Below are 5,294 nucleotides of genomic sequence, written 5' to 3'. Positions count from 1 at the left end.
TGAGGTTGTCAAAGACTTCATATTACTTGATTCTAAAATCAGCGCCAATGGAAGGATCAATCGACATCAAAAGACGTATTGCATTGGGCAAATCTGTTGCAAAAGACTTCTTTCAAGTGCTGACGAGCAAAGATATCTCCTTGAAGACTAAGATGCTTCTAACCCAAGCCATGGTATTTTTAATCACCTCATATGTATGTGAGAGCTGGACAATGAATAAGGTTGATGCTTTTGAGTTGTGGTGCTGGCGAAGAATGCTGAAAGTACCATAGACTGCTAAAAGAACTAACAAATCTGTCCTAGAAGAAGTGCAGCCAGAATGCTCCTCAAAAGAGAGAATGTCCAGACATCGTCTCACTACTGTGGTCATGTTGTCAGAAGGTACCATTCTCTGGACAAGGCTGTCAGATTGGTAAAATGGAGGATCAATGAAAGAGGAGAAGGCCCTCAATGAGATGAGTTGACATGGTGGCTGCAGCGATGGGCTCAGGTGTAGTAGAGAACATGAGCCTGATATAGGAATGGGCAGTGTTTCATTCTGTTGTACATAACATCACTATGAGTCAGAGAAAATTAGACGGCACGTAACAACAACAACAATGATCACCATCACAACCAAGATATAAAACTTGTCCATCACCATCAATTCCTTTGCTCTGCTTTTTTATAACCACATCCTTCCTCCCCTTTCTTAACCGCTGGAAACCACTGACATCTCAAACCACTTCATCTCTCAAATATTATCTCAAAAATGTGATGAAATGAAAAAAATATATGAAAGCTTTGTGAAAAAAAAAATGTAGAACAACGTCTTTGTGGACAATTATGGTCCTGAACCTGGAAGCCCAGAGACTCACTCCCTCAAGGTGTTTGGTTATGGCTAAGAAGTGTTCATAATTTTGCCGGCTAACTGTACTATACATGTAGATGTTTTTATAACACACACACATATGTATGTAGAAATATAATCTGCCAAACCTACATATGGTCATGGATATAGTCCCATTGTTATTGTTGTTGTTGTTGTTATGTGTTGTCGAGTCAGACCTGATTGTCCAACCTTCCTTCCGAGAAGTGGCTGGTGGGTTTGAACCTCCAGCCTTCTGGTTAGCAGTCAAGTGCCTTAGGCACTACACCACCAGAGCTCCCACTTAAATACATAGCCTTCTTTAATGTTGGCTGGTAATTCCTTTGTTAGTTTTGCAGTGTTAGATTATAATGTCCTTAAAAACCCTGTCCGGTTTTTTGATTTTTTTTTTTTTTTTTTAATGAACTTCTAGTTATTCCTTCACCTACACTGAGAGTCCAGCCCTCTGGGCTATATGTGCAGATCTCATACCACCTTGGAAACCCAAGGGGGATCGCTATGAGTCAAAATCAACTCAACAGCAGTGAGTTTAGCTTATATATATATATATATGTATGTAAATATAAGTATATATATGTATGTATATACAATCAACAACAACATATATACACATATATGTGTGAATGTGTGCGCTATTGTAGCTGTTGCTGTTGTTAGATGCTGTCGAGGCAGTTCCAACTCACAGCGGTCCTCTGTAGGACAGAAGGAGACCCTGCCCAGTCCTGGGCCACCCTTATCATCATTGCTGGGTTTGAGCCCATTGTTGAGCCACTATAGCAATCCATCTCACTGAAGATCTTCCACCTTTTCACTGACTTTCTACTTCACCAAGCATGATGTCATGCTAAAGGGACTGGTCTCTCCTCACAACGTGTCCAAAGTATGTGAGGCCAGGTCTTGCCTTCCTCACTTCTGAAGAGCATTCCGGCTGTACTTCCTCCAAGACAGATTCGTACATCTTCTGATAGTCCAAAGTACACTCAATATTCCTCACCAATATCCTAATTCGGAAGTATCCGTTTTTCTCCAGTCTTCCTTATTCAGTGTCCAGGTTTCACATGCCTATAAGGCCATTGAAAATACCATGGCTTAGCTTAAGTGCACCTTGGTCCTCAAAGTGACATCTTTGCTTTCTAACACTTTACAAACCTCTATTGCAGTAGATTTGCCTAATGCAATACATCATTTGATTTCTTGACTCCTGTTCCCATGGGTGTTAATTGTGGATCCAAGTAAAATGAAGATCAGAGTATTACCATAGAAATTCCTATTTTCCACTTATTTACAAATTATTGATATTTGGTTTTAAAAGTAAAACCTAAGAAACAAATTCTAGAGCAAATTCCCTGTGGTGGATGTATTTGGCAGAAAACTTAGGTCAAAGTCAAAAAGCTGTGTTTCTCTCCACATTCCCACTTCAATCAACTGGAATCCTGCCCAGGCATCCAGAGGGTTTGAGGTCCAGGACAAAGTGGTCATTATGCTGTTTGTGAGGTTGTGTGTGATAAAAACTATTGTTTTTATGTTTAGTTCCATTCTTTTGAGGCTGCAGTCTGATGTTGTGAAACAGTATGTAAAAGTCAAACACTGAAAAGCTCAAAAGGTTGCCATTTTATAAAAATTGACATATCAACTCTTTCGTAAGTTCATTGCTGCCGTAAGAGAGGAATCCACTGTCAAGATAAAGATGCCACATGGCACTGCACCAGACTTAAATTTACATAGATAAATTCACTTGAAGTCCTTCCAGAGAATCAATGAGGTTAAATAATATTAAATGTGTTTTCCTTGCATGGGAACATCAGGTCACCAGGGTCAGTAGCCTACCAGACTTTTAATTATCAGTGATAATGGAAAAACACTCTCTTTTTCTTACACCTCTTAAGGGCATCTTTGATATCTTTGTTCTTCAGACTATAAATCAAGATATTCAATATGTGTAGAAGACTGATGCCATCTTGTCATAGCTTAATGAATTGCCATAGTTGGGATGCATAGGGACAAAGAGTCCTGATCTGAAAGAGAAGGTCACTGTTGTCAGATGAGAAGCTCAAGTGTTGAAGGTCTTGGTCTTGCCTTCAACTGAGCTGATGTTCAGAACAGTGGCAATGATATCACTGTAAGATAACATGAAAGCTAAGACTGATGCCACACCAAAAATGACTGCTGTCACAAACTTCATGACTTGTAGGGAAAAAGTATCAGAGTTTGAAGGATGAGCAGTTGGGGCAGGTCACAGAAGAAATCGTTGATGATAAAGCACACAGTTGAGTCAGTGAACCAAAAGTCCCAGTTACATGGACTCCAACCACCATTTGCAGACTGAGGGTTGGGGACATGACAATTGTGTAGAGCAGAGGATTATAAGTGGCAGCATATTGATCAAAAGCCATGGTTGCCAGAAGACAGCATTTAGTTACACCCAGGCTAGAGAAGAAGAGGTACTACTGCATGCTACACCCCATCAAGGAGATGGGTTTGTGTTTCTGGAAGAAGTCTGAAAGCACATTGAGACTGAGAAAGTAACATAGCAGAAATCTAAGGACAGGTTACTGACGAAGAAGGTGCATGAGTGTGTGAATGTGAGAGTCCTTCATAATCAGGAAAATGAGCCCATGTTCCAGGCCACTGACAGCAAGGAAATCCCAAGGAATGCTGCAAAAGGGCATCCTGAGCTCTGAGAATCCCAAAAGGATGAACTTTGAGACTCTATGTTGTTCCTTCCTCTAGCCATTGCCTTGAAGATTTTTTAATCTGCAGAGAGATCCTCACATTAATTATTGACTATTTTCGTATTATGAAACTATCCTGAACCGTAGGCAAAATAACTTTTTAACAACATAAAAAATTACATTAAGAATTTTATATATTTAAAGTAACTTTAGAAATCACATTTCCCAATTACTCCTAATAGTTTAGGCTCTGTTTTTTTTTTTTTTTTTAATTCTAAAACACACACACATACAAATACATTGCCAAATCGTTGTCCAAAAGTTTGTACCACCTTACACTGTTACCAAGATTAATGGGCATACTCCTACCTTTGCAATTCTGTTATTAACCCTGCCCATAATTATTTAATTTTAATATTTAAAAATCTTACAGGTAAAAAATGGTATTTTGTTATTTTCATTTTGCCCCTTTATTAGTGATTTGCTCATCTATATCTTTTGTTCATTTATCAAGTAAATTGCTCATTATTGATTCATAGGATTTCTTTATATATCAAGGATAATAATTCTTTTTCCTCCTACATTTTGCTAATTCATTTCCAAGTTTACCATTTATGTTACTATAGTATTTTTCTGTACAGATTTTTTTTTAGGTAGTCAATTTTCTGTGATTTTTTATGGCTATGAAAAAATTTCTTCACATAACAACTCTTACATATTTTTTTCAGTTCTTTTGTGCTTTTATAGTTACATTTAAAATGTCCCAGAAATTTCAGTGCAGAGTGTGAAGTATAAATCTGAGATATTTTTTGGTTTTGTCTTCTCAAACTGATATTTCCTTGTCTCAACACAAGTAATTTATTGAATTTTCCATTGGTTGAATTCACGGTTACAATGTAAACGTAGTTGTTTATAGATTTCCTATTCTGTTCTAGTTTTTTAATCCATTAGTCCATGTGCCATATGTCTAGGTCTATACCACAGTTTAATAAATATTTATAATTATATTCTATTAATAAATTGTAGAATATTTTGATAAACAGTAAGAAAAATGTCCTCTTATTTTTTCACCCTGAGATCTTTTGATGGTTCTCATATGTATGCCTCCAGGAAAATCTTTATAAAGAACTTATAAAGGTAAATAAAATATATTTTTATTGCATTTCATTTTTACATTAATTTGGGAAGAAATAGCAGACAAAAAATTTTCTTTTAGTTAGTTGTTAAGTGAAGTTATGGAAGAGGTAACAAAATTTTTATAAATAATATAACATTTAAAAAATGTTTTACAGTATTAAGGAAACAGTCAAACTTGACTGAAACCAGGTGATAACACAGATTCTAGGTTCCGAGCTCTGTCCTCACATTGGTGTAACTTCTCTGTAATTTTGGTTTCCTCATCTGTAAAATGAGGTAATTACAAATGTTCTCCTTATATCACAGGATTTTTTTTTATGTTTAAGGGAGCAGTAATAATAATGATATAAAAGTACAGTGAAGGAACAGTGATCTACCATTGTGAGACATTATTAATGCAATTTCAACACCCAGGGAAGAGGATTACCTAACTACTTGGAAAGGGAAAACTGTACTGACTCAAAACCATCTATCAATGTCCCAGACAAGACCACAACACGATCTAGATTATTGTATACACTGAGATCTGAATATATGTTGTGTATGCTTAGAACACATTCACTGGAGGAAGATATAAATGCCCAAATTGATAATAAATTTTCATTCTCAGAAACTAA

General features: G+C 36.6%; 1 pseudogene; it reads right to left on the bottom strand.

The window, feature by feature from the left end:
- Positions 1 to 2,709: 2,709 nt before the first annotated feature.
- Positions 2,710 to 3,537, bottom strand: LOC122151378 (annotated as a pseudogene).
- Between the last annotated feature and the right edge of the window lie 1,757 nt (positions 3,538 to 5,294).

The sequence above is a fragment of the Orycteropus afer genome, unplaced genomic scaffold, assembly GCF_000298275.1.
Source record: "Orycteropus afer afer isolate SDZICR_OR568_19922 unplaced genomic scaffold, OryAfe1.0 scaffold00419, whole genome shotgun sequence".
Taxonomy (NCBI): Eukaryota; Metazoa; Chordata; class Mammalia; order Tubulidentata; family Orycteropodidae; genus Orycteropus; species Orycteropus afer.
This window is presented reverse-complemented; position numbering and strand designations above follow the sequence as displayed.